The sequence below is a fragment of the Mus musculus genome, chromosome 7, assembly GCF_000001635.26.
Source record: "Mus musculus strain C57BL/6J chromosome 7, GRCm38.p6 C57BL/6J".
Taxonomy (NCBI): Eukaryota; Metazoa; Chordata; class Mammalia; order Rodentia; family Muridae; genus Mus; species Mus musculus.
The window spans coordinates 70,178,042-70,194,199 of NC_000073.6; the positions used below are offsets into that span (position 1 = coordinate 70,178,042).

Consider the following 16,158-nt stretch of genomic DNA (forward strand, 5'->3'; position numbering starts at 1 on the left):
AGCAGCTATGCCAAGCAAAAGTGGCACCAGGACCCATGTGCCTGAGACCCTAGCTTAGTGGCCCACACAACACAAAATGATCTTGTCACTCTGACTCATGCTGACATTCAGCCTGCTCAGACCTGGTCATTCTCAAAAGGATGTTAATGAACCTATCATCAGGTAGCTTGGTAGACTGACAGAGAACAGCTGGACATTTCAGTGAAATCCGTAGCTGGGTATGGCACTGACTAGAACCTGGGAAAGTAAAGATAAGAACTATTAGCTATTCTTCATCTCCCTCACTAGCTATCCTCCATAAAGATGATCAACTTTTAAAGATTGTCTAACTGGAGTGCTAGGGCTTCCCTACTGATGGACACTGGATATGAATGCTCAGTTGTAGCATTTGTAGTATAGTCCTGATACACGGAGGTGTGTCCAGACACTGTTGTTCCTTCTGGAGGAGCAGAGTCTCAGGTCTTGAATCCACATACAGATAACCTCTTCATCAAAAAGAATCAACAGTGACAGTGGTTTTCTCCAGTGCCCTTCTGACAGGGAGCAGTCCACGATGACCTCCCAGAGCAAAAGCTTCAGGGTCTGATTATAATTCAGGGGCTACCTCTCACCCCGGCCCCTTTCCTAGCACTACGGCCACCTTCTTGCACAGAACTGTGAGAATGCAGTCAACAGCTGCACAGCCGCACAGAACACACCAGGCAGAGTTAGAGCCCTGAGCAAAATAGCTTTCTGCTCCCCATCTTTCCGCAGAGCACACACTCAGGATTATGGATGCCAAGTCCTTCCCTTCAGGAATTTCAATGTCTTCCCACTGAGCAACAAATCATATGTTATCCAGAGTCCTGATGTGAGCAGCGTGAGTTTCCTGGGGGCGCTGCAGAAGACATATGGAAGTGGCTTTCCCTCCTTCATGACTTGCCAGCCCAAATACATGGACCATTTCTTCCTGAGAAGGGTGTGTGCCTCTTTTCAGAGAGCTTTGTCTTATGATTATGATCTTGCAGAGTATGGGGGGGTAAGTCAATATGTTGGCTACAAGGCTCCATGGAGAGGAATACGAGGGTGGGCATTAACCTGGATAGCTGCCCAGATGGGATTCTTCTCATCCAGATTGGCACCAGGCTATGTGGATCCAATTCCTCTCCCCAGTCCATGCCTAAAAATAAGAGAGATGGCTTTATGATTGGAGGCTTTTTAATCCACAGATGGACAGGCCTGAATATGAAAGGCATAAAGAGATGGGGTTTTAGGGACACAGGCAAAGTAGGTGGTAATCGTAAAAGGGATGCTATCCAGGGGAGGGGGAACAAATGTTAAGAGCTGGCATTTGACAAAAGAAGCTGAAGAGATGGACAAACAACATGACTTCCGATGTTTAACCTGAGGGACAACTGAGAGTGAGGCTCCTGTCTGCCTAGGGGCTCCAGGGTTCTCTTTGGCTGAGTGCAACAAGTGTGGTTGAGTTTGTGTTTTGTTTTGTTTTGTTTTGTTTTGTTTTGTTTTGTTTTGTTTTTTCTAGGAGGGGCTTTTCAGTGGAAGGCTCCATATGTGTTCAACACTTTTGCAAGAGGGCAGAGACGGCTACTGCCTTGGTTATCACTGCACCCACAGACAGACAAATGGCCTGAGAGCTAATGACTAAACTCTCTGTGTCCAGACCTTTTCTCCTTCCCCCTCCTTTCCATCCACGGTGCAGCCACATAAGATCTGGGCATCCTGTTGACTTTGTGGATCCCCTGACCCAACTACCGAATTTTCCCCATTCGAATGGGAGTCTCAAGGGGACTCATAGTCAGAAGCAAAAATTAAATAAAGATTAGATGCAATTCTGGAATGCTTTCAATGTGTTAGACTCTGACAGTACATCTTTATTCACTAGTTCTGCCCTCCTGTAACGATCTGGACATAGGCCCTGTTATTAACTCTTTACAGAGGAAGAAACTGACACAAACGGGTGCCAGTGAGCTGCAAAGATCACACACCTAAGAGCAGACACATGGGGGATTACAAACCCTGACATTCACCTAAGAAAAGAGAAATTCTGTTTACTCCCTGTAAAATTCTGAAGTTACCTTTTCATGAGATACTCCCCACCAGGAAAATCATGACCACTGTGTTGTTTCCTAAGTTGAAGGTTAATGGGTAATGTCTCAACTTAAATTCCTTTTTGCTGTGGTTCCTGGGATTAGCTATTACAACTCTCTCTCTCTCTCTCTCTCTCTCTCTCTCTCTCTCTCTCTCTCTCTCTCTCTCTCTCCCTCTCCCTCCCCTCTTTCTCCTTCTGTCCTTCCCTCCCTCTCTCCCTTCCTTCCTCCTTCCCTTTCTCTGTCTCTCCCTCTTCCCCTCTATTCTAATTACAGTCTTCACTAGGCAACAAATACTTCCATGCAATTCAGGTCAAGGATGCTGGATTTGAAACCTGTGTCTGTTTCCTATGATGGACAATAAGAATTTTTAAAAGAATATTTATTGATCTTAAACCCCTGCAGGAAATCACCCCTAGAAGCTAAACTTTCAGACTGAACAGCAGGTAGAATCATGAGACAAACTTGGCTGACAGAGAGACATGGCTCTCCTGCTGCATAGGATAAGACAAAGCTAGCAGTGCGCTCCAGAGAGGCTCAAAAAGTCTCCCTAAGTTTAAAACACTTAAGAAGAGGAGTACCAAGATAAGAAGGACCAAACAGACCTGGGTTTAAAGAGAATTTAGACCCTGATTCTCCCCACTCAGCACACTAAGGTTAACTCCTTGACAGTGGAAAACTGAATAACGTACAAGGTCTAGAACACTGAAGACAAAAAGAAAACTCAGATAGAAAAGACAATTGCCCAATAAACTTCATGCTCTACCCTACCCCAAGTGAAAGTTATTCCTGAAGGGCATCAATAAAGAGAGCGGGCATGAGGATAACAAATGAGGGAAACAGTTTAAAAACTCATCTTAGAAAACAAGCTAAAATGTGTCATACAAAAGTCCTCTTGAAATTAAAAATATTCAGCAGTCTTGGTGGTACTTCATGCTTGCAGTCCCAGCAACTGGTAGGCTGAAGCAGGACTGCTTTGAGTTTGAGTGAGACTGAACTAAGCTAGGATGTCCCAGGTTAGAGACCATACCTAGAGAGATGGGAAGGAGAGGAAGGAGTGGGGATGAGGAGAGGGAGAGGAGGGAGGAGGACAAGGAGGAGAAAAAAGAAAGAGAAACAGGCTTGGGAGAGAAGACAGCAGGTAAAGTGTTTATGTCACAAACCTGGGTGCCTGAGTTTGATCCCTGGAAGCCACATGAAGATGGGACTTTTTAAAAGTTGACTCCACAAAGCTGTCTTCTAATTTACACATACTCACAATGACAAGTACGTCCCTTCACAAACATATTATGCACATGTACTTGGGGTGAGGAGGGAGAGGCGGGGTGTTATTAGAGGCTGTACAGTGCCCGAAATAGAAAGCAATCTGAGAGGAAGCTGTAGGGCACAGAGAAAACAAGTTCTCACATGGTAGTGAAACAGAAATGGCCAGATTAACAATGCTCCAGGTGACATGGTAGGCAGATGAAGGCAGGTCCAGGAGCAAAGAAAAAGAAATGGGTTAGGTGACACATCTGATCGTCCTCAAAAAAGTGGTGACATGGCCTCTGTGATGTAAATAAGCAAACTCATTCTAACTAAAAAGCATTTGGCATGTGCATGTGCGTGTGTGTGTGGCATACCTGTGTTGAGCACATGTGTGTGAGCACACTTGGGGGGGGGGCAAAGTCAGTATGGGTATCTGCTATGATTGTTTCCCACTTTATTTACTAAAGCAAATTCTATTGCTAAACCCATAGGTCACTGACCCTAAATAATCTATCTTACCTGCTTGCCCAGAGAGATACCCTGCCTCTGCCACCCGAGTTCTGGAATTCAAGTGGGCCACATGTCCATCTGGCCTTCGTAGGGTTGCTGGGACCAACTCCAGTCTTCACTCTTTCATAGCAAGTGTTTTATCCTCTGAGCAAAATTCACAGTCCCCATGAACCAAAAACTTCGAATAACTAACACTAAAGTTCTGGAAAACTGTACTTTAGTATGAAACATCTTAATTCTATTTTTAGTATGTAAGTAACATACCAAAGAGAACAGAGATATGAAAAGTGTTCCAAGATGTCAGAAAAAAAAAAAAAACAATCTAATGGAGCCTTGCAAGAGAAAATATAAAGTATTTGCAAAAACGTGCTCAGAATTACTAATCAGTGGGGAAAACAAGTAAAAATCACAAGAGATACTGTCATCCCAGTAAGAATAGCTACCATCAAAACAAAGATAACAAGTGCTGGCCAGATGTGGAGAGGACAAACACCTTGTCCATAGTTAGTGGGAGTGCAGAGTCTGAACACAGCAGGAAAATCCCTCAGAATTATCGAATCATCACAGACTCCAGCAATCCTCAGACTGGGTTATGTATCCCAAGGGAACTGAAATGGATAAAGTCCTATGTGCATTGCTTGTTTATTGTAGCACTTTCCACAACAGCCAAGAAATGGAAACAAAGTGAATGTTAATCAACTGATCAGCTGATAAAGAAAATGCAGCAAATGGGCTCAATAGAATACTAATCAGTTATTAAAAAGGGTTAGGATCCTGTCACCTGTGACAACGTGGATAGGACTCAAAAATCATTCATGGAAATAAACCAGACAGACAGAATGCATCACATGCTGTCACTCTGGAACTGTGTTCATTCCCCACCTCAGTTTTCAACAGGTATACATACAAGTTCTGGGGGTTTTATCACATAAGGATAAATTTATATTCCCTATCTCTCAATATTAATAACTCCATCGAAGCTCAGAGCGAACTAAACTATGCTTCCTTCTAGATCCCTTTGCTGCTCAATCACCTCTCCCTGATTCATCGGCTGGATTTTTTTTTTACATAAACAGATTCACATTTTCATATAGAGCTCATCACCCTATTCACACACTTCTTGTATCCAGATTGTGTCTTGATTTCATAAACTTTAGATCACAGACACACACACACACACACACACACACACACTAACATACACACAGGCACACATGAGTACAAATATGCACACATTCATTCAAACATGCTCCCACACACGAACAACCCAGATAAGATTCACATATGTCCCCAGTGATAATATAGACATTTTAGCCAAGACAGACCCACAAACGGTGAAGGCTTATCTTTGAGGAAGCTCTGAGGCAATCTGCTCTTTGGTTGTAAGAACATACTCCATCCCAAGGTAGCCACACAGAGCAACCATTCCCAGCTCTCCTCCTGTTTTGTCCTCAGTGTCTATCTCTGCCTGCGTTCCACCATCTACTCATTCTGTTCCCATGGCTTCATGACATGACTAATCTTTTGGTTTTTCTCCCCCCTCCCCTCCCTAGCTCTGCTGCCAAACTACCACATAAATGCTCCCTTCTGGGACATAATGAAACACACAAGGCTCACCTAAACAGACTAGGTTCTAGAAACTCCCAAAAATTAAAAGGCTCACAAGACCATGCTCCATGGTTTCAAAAAGAACAAACAGTTGCTGGGAAAAGAGTCGTTTCGATCAGCTGAGCTGCCTGTAGGTTTCATAAGGAACTTTCATAAGGAACTTCCAGGTTATAGCTTGCATGAGTGGTTAACCATGCTGAGGTGAGCTTCCAAGTGATGCAGCTGCCTTTGAAACACCCTTGCTCCTCTAAGCAATCCCTCATCAATACTCCTGTAGGCAACCTCAATAACTCAACTGGTTCACCAAGCTAAACTTCCATAGAATCATTTCTTTCATCTGGGGAAAGCAGAGGTAACATAGGTTTGTAGGGTAATTGTAGTGATGGTGTCAGAAAAATTTATAAAGAAGAGCTTCCCTGTCCCACGCATCCTGAATTTTTAATATTTTCCCCCAGAGTCCTCTAAAATAATGTTTAATGGATATAAAAATCCATATACTTACTGAACAAGTCCGTGTTTGAGACAAATCTCCACTTCCTCCTGGAAAAGCTGGGGAACCACCCCTGAGCAACCAGAAAGACTCTGCCACCAGGGAGACCTGGGTTGGAATTAGACCTCTGCATTCCAATCTGCACATTTTAGAGCCACTCGCACATGAGACAGAGAGAGTGGCCTGGTGTTCATGTCTAATGTCAAATGCAATAATAAAGAATGTATGATAATGATTCCTTCTCCCAATCAGGAAGGCACTTGGTAATTTTAATCAACTGTGTGAATCTCCTGACTGTTTGCACCTATAGGCAGAGCAGATGGATGCTAGGAAATGGGCCCCACAATGGGCCTCTAAGAATAACAGGGACTCATTGATTCCCAGTTTTACAATCAAAACCGGGAAGTCCATGTTCCATCTGGAGGGCTGACCCTGGGAAGGTCCAATAGAGGCATGTGTAAAACCCTGGGGTTGTCATCTATTTGATACAGAACAGCCATTTGCCATTTCCCATAAAAGCAGTGGGAAATTGGTTTAAACTGCAAGGATTTGAGTTCAACATGAGGGAAACACTCCTGACAGTAGGGATGGTCAGGCGATGAAACAAGTTAACAATAACAATTGTGGAATGGATTGCCCAGGGCTCTTTGGACATTGTTCCCCACATGTCGGGAGGGGGATGGGATATAACCTTCCTATTGGACACCTCCTAGGATACTTTCCAGGTCTCTGCTTCTTAATTAGTTCAGCATGCTTTTGCATTAATAGCATTATAATCCTGGTGGCAACTGATTAAAAAAAAAAACAAAAATCAATTTCCCTCTCAAATCCCCCAAACAAGGTGTCTTTTGCTTGCCTATGCTCAACAAAAGCAATGCTCTGCACGGTTTCATTCCTATGCCTTTTAATTTCTTCAGCGAAGTTTTAAAGCCAAGATTACCATTAACCAAAGTTTAGCCCAGGAATACACTGAATTATAAACTGGTGGAAATGCTGAATAGAGATATACAATAGCAATATTAACGGGACGTTAGCTACGATGCCAATAGTATGTCACCACAATGCAAGGAAATCATGTGAAAGTAGCTGCTATTGTAGATAAGGGGTGCCGCTCTTAATAATGGATTTTCCCTGCATTACTTCTGTGCTTTTAACATTTTTTCCATCATGAACAGTGACCTTGGAATAATGCTAAGAACCATATTTTGTATTTAACCTAAATACCAAATTTAAAGACTTAAATAGATAATACAAAGGGCTTGATTCCATGCAGCTGGAGATTGAGCAAGGTCATAGACTATGGCTACAAGACTCATATGTAATGGAAGTAAATCTTTTTTTATTGAAAATATTCAATGCATAACTACATTATTTCAACAAAGACAGGAATATTTTATGAAAAGGGGGGGAAAATGGAAGCATATTGACAGGTGCATACAGTGTGGGTCCCAAAGAGAGGTGGGTAGGGCTCTAGACTCCTCTTGATAATCCCCTGCTGCTCTCCCCAAGGCCCCCTAAAGATGTGTGAGGAAAAAACATTGTGTTTGCCATTGGTCCCCAAATCTTCCTAGTCTGTCTTTCAACCTAGATGATGTATCAGCTGTGTGCCTGCCGAGATTGGCTCACATTGCTACAAGTCTTAGTCTCTGCTCTCGGAATCATGACACCAACCAGCTGGCCAGATGGATTCACCAACCCTGCAGGAGAGAACTGTGCCAGGGAAGTCTGTGTTCTCTGCACACAGACTCCTGGTGTGGCTTCATTCCCCTGCCATCCCTGAGCACTGACAATACAGTAACAGTGACATGGACAATAGCCATTAGCCTCTTTGCTTTCTTCTCTCTGTCTAAAGAGGGGGACAACAGTGACACCTTCTGCAAGATTAAGTGAGTTGGTGCTCATAAAACATAGAATAAGGATGTGACAGTGTTGGCTTGTAATCTGGCTCCAAGACTGAAGACCTTGGCTTCTCCAGTTTGGGGTCTGTTGGTCAGATTGCACAAAGCCAGATGTGATATTTTAAACAATGGGTCACAGAAGAGAAGAGACCCGTTTCTCATTTTTCTGCCCATGAGAATATGTAAAGATAGGTTGTGTGTGTGTGTGTGTGTGTGTGTGTGTGTGTGTGTGTGTTCTAATGAGTATGGATAAGAAACATCTTAATTGAAAAACATTTACTTGTCAAACTCTTCCTTAAGAATAAGGTTCTGGTTTGCAGTGTTTTCTAAATGCATGGCTTTGGATAGGCCATAGAAACTCTGTGAGCTTCATTGTTCTCATTTAGAGAATAAAAGAAATTGTGGACTTAGGGACTTCAAAGGAGATGCCATAAGTAAAAGTTTATATTAAAAGACTAATTCAGAACTTAATTCTACTGTAACTAGCTCCCCATCTGTCTCATTTGTGTTTCAGGTCAAGTTATCTTCTAGAAAATGATAGTGTTTACTTCCTTCTGTAGTAATTTTTATGCATCTTTCTAAAAAGTCTAATTCCTGACAGAAACAAACAAACAAAAAAAAATGGTAGTAAACCTGCTCTTGCCTGCTCTGGCATCCGAAATGTACCAACCTCCTGTCTGCACATTTTATCTTTCTGTCCCTTTTTCTTTTACCTTGTCCCATCTCTCTATATTTCTGTATTAACTTGGTTTCCTTTTGAATGAGATTATCTGAAGAAATTACTGAGAAAAGCTTTTCATTTGTCTAATAATATGCTAGTTCTTCCCCCCACCCCACTCCCAATTTCTTTCTATATGCTATCGTGTGCAAAGAAAAAGCAAAACCACACATTCCCACCAAGACACTTTCAAGAAAATGTCTTCATGGAACTTATTGTTTCAAAACTAATGGAGTGCTGTGAGCATCCCCTGGGTCACCCTAGTTCTTCCAACTGCATGGCTGCCATTAAGCTCCCTGCACATGGGTCAAGAAAAGGAGTGCTGAACTCCAATAGTAGCTTCATTCCTGAGCATCTGATTTGGTCTCTCCTCTCCCGTCAACATGCAAAAGAAGAACATCACAGACAGGAAAGAAAGGGAACACAGCTGCCACGCTAAGAAAATCCAGGTTCTATCAGCCCCAGGTTTTCTAGAATGCAGGCCACCCAACCCAAGCATAGAGAACCCTACTTCATCCTATGAAGCAAAGGTATCACTAGGATACCCAGGTGGTACAGCACAACAAAGCAGGAGAAGGTTGCAGGAGAGGGTGCAAATGGCAGGATGCAGAGGAAGAAAGAAAACCAAAAAATACAAGGAGGCTATGGCAGCTGCACTTCTTGAGAACCTATTGTGTGCTAAGCATGGTCACCTGTCATCCTTACAATAATTAGCAGAGAAAAGCTTGTACTTCTAGTTTCCAGGGGAGAAACTGAGGCCCAGAGAGCAGATCTCTGCATACAGAACCTTATTCTCAGATTGCTAAGCTTTCTGCTCACAAGTTATCACCCCAATCACAATATAGAAAATAGGCCTTTGTTCACTAAATAGCAATTGTATCTATGTCTGGATTATGCTGCTATTGAGAATGGGCGAGTCCCTGTGACCAGGAGGTTGGTTCTTGTCAAACTCCATTGCACTTTATAGTAATGTATGAGAAAGTCTAACAAGTGGGTGGCTGTGCCCACTGTATTTCTTACAGTATTAACACTCTGAAACAAGCCATTTATGTGTTTCTGGCAAAGTGTTGGGGGTGGGGGAGTATCTCTCTTGACCCTTTGTTCTTGTAAATTAAGCATTCAATAAAAACAAAGTCTATTCATTTGATTCAAACTATCAAGATTCTTAAGTTACAGGTTTTTTTGTTTTCCATGCATATCCAATTCTTTTTCAAGTCAGAGTTTTCTAGGGCTAGAAGTCCTCCCCAAGTTCAAATTCAACCCTTTTGGGTTCTGATGGCTGCTCTTCTATAGACCACATCGCCCCTGAACTCCTCCCTGACCACACCCCCGGATTATAGCAATGCACTTGTGTTGTGCCAGAGCATCGATAGATCAGCAGTACTAGTCCAGGCTCCCTCAGCCTGTATTTCTATCCATTATCCCCAAACACTAATTTTCTCTGCCTGCATCAGTCAATATTTTTTGTACTGAAGACTTTGGATTCTGGGTCTGTGTCTTATTCTGTCTGGAGCTTCCAACACTCTGAGATGCAGTGAATCCTAAACTTCGGAGAACTGGAGATGAACTACTTCTAGCCATCACTTCTCTCCCTTCACCGCCTCCCAGCTGTTTCTCTCCTTCCCCGTCTTCCTGCCTTCAGACATCTTGACATGTTGCTTATAGCAGACAAATTGAGCATATCCCAGCACCCCATGTCGATGTAGACTCACATAAAAAACAAACAGCAAGTAAATGGAAAAGACAAGGCTTGGATTTCCCAGTACGTCTGCTATCTGATCATATTTTAATTCTAGACATGTGTTTTCCATTGTTACTTCCTGGCTCAATTAGGTTACTGGACATACAAGGTAAACTTTGTGGAATGGAAAAATCCAGTGCCCAGGTGTTCCTGCGAGATTCGCATTCTAAACAGTGGGTCCCAGGAATTTCTCCCACCCATTTGAGAGAAGTGATTAACATGCAGTCCCAGCTGTTGCAAATATAGGAATGGATCCAGGAATCCATTTCCTTTCTGCTTAGTATATCACAAGAGTTCAGAAGCCCCTTGGTGGAAAATGAGCCAACAGAGCTCATCAGACCTAGGTATTGCTTTGGGTCTAATTGCCTGCCTCTTTTTAGGAGGCCTGTTCTCTCAGACACTAAAGTGTGCTTTGACTACAAGGAAGGGGTCAAGGTGCGAGGAGACTGCAGTGTTAATGTGGGTGTCACAGAAATGCATTAGCTGGGTGGACCAAATAAGGGGAAATATTTTGATGGGAAAATGGCATTTAGAAGTGTTAGTGCATTTAAAACATTTTCCCAGTGTGGTTACATTAGCAACCCTAAACAATCAGGGGCCAGGAGGTGTTGTTGCAGGGATTGTGAGCTTAAAAAGTTACCCTTGTTCTGACACCTATTAATAACCACCTCTGAAAAATTATAAAGCATAGTGAAAGGAGAATTGTGTGACTGTGCCTAGAGATGCCCCATAACTGTGATTCATACAGACAAAAAAAAAAAAACCTATATGGCATGATATATGTTTGATTCTCTGCTGAACAAGAAGCTTTTGGCTAAGAAGTCTATTGTTAATTCTAGGTCCTGATGGCATTCAGAGCCTTTTCTTGATATCCCCTACGTAAGCAACCTATTGTATAATATTCACCAAGAAGAAAAAGAAAATCACATGCACATTTCTTCCAGATTTTGAAAAAAAAAAGAGTCAGCCTTTTAGCTAAAGAAAACATTAACATATGGGGGAAAACAAACTTTTATCATCCTGAACTTTAATTTTTTCTTCCATAGTCTATAACAACAAGTTCTGGAAGCCTCCCTCTGGCTGTACTATGCTGTGTCCCATTGCAAGAAGAGCATCTGAAGAAAGGAATGTCACTGGGGATGCTGTCCAGAATGGCTACTAAATGCCAATGGCTGACCTATTGGATATCTACATATACAGGGTCATGCTGCATGAAGAAGAGGAATTCTCCTCTTCCACTGTTGACCACTGACATAGCACTATGAAGTTTCTACCCTCTGCTGCTGTGAAGCTTAGATATTTTATAAGAAAGCTTGCCTCTGGCCGTACCAGCAGGGGCTGTGATACACTCACTGTCATAATATTTAACGAAGATTTAAAGGGATTATAGAGAAAGGAAATATTTTAGTGTATGTTCAGCTCTGAAGTCAGAATTTGACTCCACTGGGCAAACTAAGCCAACTATAGACACATTCTTACGTCTGAGAGATCATTTTGTATAAGCCACAGATCTTTCAGGAGGTGAACATTGGCAAGGCCCCACTTAACAACAGGTTACCTTGGTTTATGGGATCTACAATGGTCCTTTTATTGTCATAGATAATCACACTGCTGTACTGAATCTTAAAACCCTACAAGGTCAGGCTTGAGATAATTTTGGGAGCCATGTCATCTGGTTCCTTGCATCCCAGACTTTTAAATCCCACTGCTACATCAGCAGCAGCCTCAGCTGAAGCATCCATGCATCAGGACCACTATCAGAACCCAGACTGAAGAGCCACTATGCTCAGCCCACCTTTAACATTAATCTTCCCTTCAGCTCTGTACCATGGGTATCATTAACCCATTTCATTTGTGAGGAAGCAGAAAATCAAAGTTATGCTAAATCAAGAAAAGCTGGAGTTCTGAGGTAAAATACCCTGGCGTGTACACCGGTGTCTATTTGAATATTGTTAGAGTAATAAGGAACGTGCTACCACCCAAAGAAATCATCTCTGTGATAAAAGTTTCCCTTTTGTTCCTATAGATGGAAATGTTGCCCTTTGATTAAAATCCTTCCTGTTGGGACCCTCCAGAGCAGATGTAGCATGCCTTTTATAGGGAAGCCCTGAACCCACCTGGAGACATCAATTATAGTTTTTTCTGCAAATCCTCTTTCCTTCCAGCTAAACTCTGGACCCTCTGCTCTTATGCCTTGACATTTCCTGTGGGTAATGATGTGACATTCGCTGAAGATTCCAAAGCAAGACCCACTTTTTATTCATCTCCTGTCCCCCAGGACCTCCACCACACCCAGCACAATGTGGGTCTTCTGTACATTTTGAGGGATATACATGTTCAGCAAACCTTGACTGTCCTGAAGTTTTGTCTTTCAAGTCTGGCAGTTTTTCCCAACTCTTCAAAGAATGTGAAGTCAAAATGAAATCTACTCTCCTTGGATGATTTTGCTTCTCTGGCCACTAACACGCTTCCAGTCTGTGTGAACAATTGGATCCGGATGGCCTGGTCAACTTACTGACTCATCCCATAATGCTGAGAAATATGCTCCCAGGTCTTGGTATATGCTCCTAACTCAAGCTGTACTAGAGTAGTATTCAGAACAATGTCCTAGGCTTTGTCCCACTAATTTCAGAGCTAGAGTACTCTAGTATAGGGATGATATTTTGAGATCTTTATGCCTACTGTGGGCAAAAGTTGTTATCCTTTCTGGATTTCCTTTGTTCTGGAATTTGGGGAAATCTAAAGCTTAGTCCTGATCTTTTATAAGTTTTTACTATTTTTAATGTTTATTAGCTTATAAAGAATATTTTAGGGTTGCCATTTTTCATACAAAAGTTGATGGTGTTGCTTCTCCTGTCCTCTCTTCTCCATCTCCTTCCTGCTTTCATGTCACATGTGACCTGCCTTCTTTTCACCATCTCTTGCCCCTCTCCTGGTGTCCTCTCTAGTTTCATAACCTATACCTAGTCTCTCAGCCCCTTATTGGCATACATATAAACAATGAAAGTTACTGTCTCCATATGAGACAGAATATGCATATGTACGTGTGTGTGCCACATTTTCATAATCCATTATGACAAGAACAGCAACAAATATAGATGTGTGTGTATTCAGTGGTTAAATTTGGAGCCCCTTGTAATATGCTCAGGAGCAGTGTAATTGATTCGTCTGTTAGTTGTGTGTTTAATTCTCCTTTCATAGCAGCTACGCTAGCTTGCACTCTCACTATCAGTGAGTACGGTATTCTTTCCCTTCAGTCTTTTTCAGCATCTATTGTCATTTGTCTTTATCACTCGGATTAGGAGTGAGATGGAATCTCAAGGTGGCCTTAAGTTGCATCTCCCTAATGGCTAAAGGTGCTGAACAATTTTAATAGTTATTGAACATTTGTGTTTCTTCTTTTGAGGATTGTCTGTTAGTTTCATCAGTCCATTTAGTGATTGCTAGTTTTACATTGGGTATTTAGTTTTTGCAGAACTTTATATATTGTGGTTATCAATCCCTGGTCTGAGGACTTAGCTGATATTATATAGTAGTTGGCTCTGAGAGGAAACCCTTTCATCTAGGATAGAAGCTTCTTAATATGTAGAATGTAAAAATGAGATGTGAAACAATAAGGTATTTTCAAGGCAGGCTGACTATAGGGAGGTAAAGCAGCATAATGTAAGAAGATAAACCAGACCATTCTGCAGGGAAGCTCATTGAGACAAGAAGGAAGCAACTCATTCAAAATATCTTCAAGATGTCCCTAAAACTGACCAGATTAACTTGACCTCCTCAAGACTATATAAACAAAAAAGACTGCTGAGACTTGATCTTAGACAAGTGCTGCCTAGAAAAGGCTCAGATCAGTCGAGCTGCCTAGAAAAGCAGAGACCAGCCAAATATCCTGGATGAGGCAAAGGCAGATGGACCTCTATGGGAGCCAGGCCAGTGTGATATACATAACAATTCTAGGTTAGCTAAGGCTACAAAGTAAGACTTGAGAGAAAGAAACAGAGAGAGAGGGAGAGAGAGAGAGAGAGAGAGAGAGAGAGAGAGAGATGACATAACAGTGTATTTATCACTGGTCCTCTATGCTGTTCCATTGGTCAACATGTCTGTTTTACTCTAGTGCCAGTTTTTTAATCACTGTTCCTTGGTACCAGGCCTTATTCCTTCTTAGGATTTCTTCATCTCTGCATGGATTCTTTACGAAAAGAAGCCACTGCCTATTTCCCTTTCAAACACTTCCCCATAAAGTAAAGCCCTCTTGATTCCCATGGCAGAGGCTATTCGGCACCCGATTCTAGACTCAATCCTGCTTCTTCAAAGGAGACTCAAGAAGTTCTGTATTCAGGACCTGAGCATCAGGTCACCCTCTTCATTCTGTTCTAATAACTCCCCTCTCTGATGAATTCTCTGTTTAGTACATTAGTCACGTGATAAGTCATAGTTGTTTGGCTAAGGTAGGATTTGCTGGGAGAATAAACCAGTTTCTAGAGCTCAGTCAGTTAACCCATGCAGGGTCATTGAGGGTCATGCAGAAGGTCAAAGTCTACTCCCAGACTTATCTTACTCCAGGTAATAGTGTTACAGTTTCAACTACATCCACAAAAACAGGAGAGAAAGAAGGCCAAGGGATTTCACACGTACTCGTCCATGATTTCTCCTGGAATTCTCTCCTGACTTTCCACCAGATTAGTGTTTAGAACATGGGGGAAAGGCTCACCGTGAACACTACATACGTCTTGTGTCACATCAACAAGGAAAATGACATGGAAACTAGATAATCCTGAAGGACAGCCTCTGCTACAGCTGTTGGTTTTCATTCTCTTTCTCTCAGTGACTAAACTATTGTGACAAAGAGTCTGCTTTTCTGCTCCCTTCCCATTGGTTACAGAGTTTAGAATTGCTTCTACTTGAGGCGGAAGCACAGAGGCGCTGAGGCAGCACCCTTTGTGGGCCGGGGACAGCCAGCCACCTTCCGGACCGGAGGACAGGTGCCCGCCCGGCTGGGGAGGCGGCCTAAGCCACAGCAGCAGCGGTCGCCATCTTGGTCCGGGACCGCCGAACTTAGGAAATTAGTCTGAACAGGTGAGAGGGTGCGCCAGAGAACCTGACAGCTTCTGGAACAGGCGGAAGCACAGAGGCGCTGAGGCAGCACCCTGTGTGGGCCGGGGACAGCCGGCCACCTTCCGGACCGGAGGACAGGTGCCCACCCAGCTGGGGAGGCGGCCTAAGCCACAGCAGCAGCGGTCGCCATCTTGGTCCGGGACCCGCCGAACTTAGGAAATTAGTCTGAACAGGTGAGAGGGTGCGCCAGAGAACCTGACAGCCTCTGGAACAGGCAGAAGCACAGAGGGGCTGAGGCAGCACCCTGTGTGGGCCGGGGACAGCCGGCCACCTTCCGGACCAGAGGACAGGTGCCCACCCGGCTGGGGAGGCGACCTAAGCCACAGCAGCAGCGGTCGCCATCTTGGTGCGGGACCCGCCGAACTTAGGAAATTAGTCTGAACAGGTGAGAGGGTGCGCCAGAGAACCTGACAGCTTCTGGAACAGGCGGAAGCACAGAGGCGCTGAGGCAGCACCCTGTGTGGGCCGGGGACAGCCGGCCACCTTCCGGACCGGAGGACAGGTGCCCACCCGGCTGGGGAGGCGGCCTAAGCCACAGCAGCAGCGGTCGCCATCTTGGTCCCGGGACTCCAAGGAACTTAGGAATTTAGTCTGCTTAGGTGAGAGTCTGTACCACCTGGGAACTGCCAAAGCAACACAGTGTCTGAGAAAGGTCCTGTTTTGGGCCTTCTTCTTCGGCCAGGAGGAGGTCCAAATACAAGATATCTGCGCACCTTCCCTGTAAGAGAGCTTGCCAGCAGAGA

The 16,158-nt window shown here is 43.5% G+C and overlaps 1 long non-coding RNA gene across 1 annotated transcript in view; it reads right to left on the minus strand.

The window, feature by feature from the left end:
- Nucleotides 1-826: 826 nt before the first annotated feature.
- The window catches only part of Gm29683 (predicted gene, 29683), a 158,985-nt gene continuing 143,653 nt past the window's right edge, over nt 827-16,158 (minus strand). The window contains exon 4 of the long non-coding RNA NR_131145.1: nt 827-1,159. This is a non-coding gene — a long non-coding RNA (predicted gene, 29683). The remainder of the gene's footprint in view (nt 1,160-16,158) is intronic.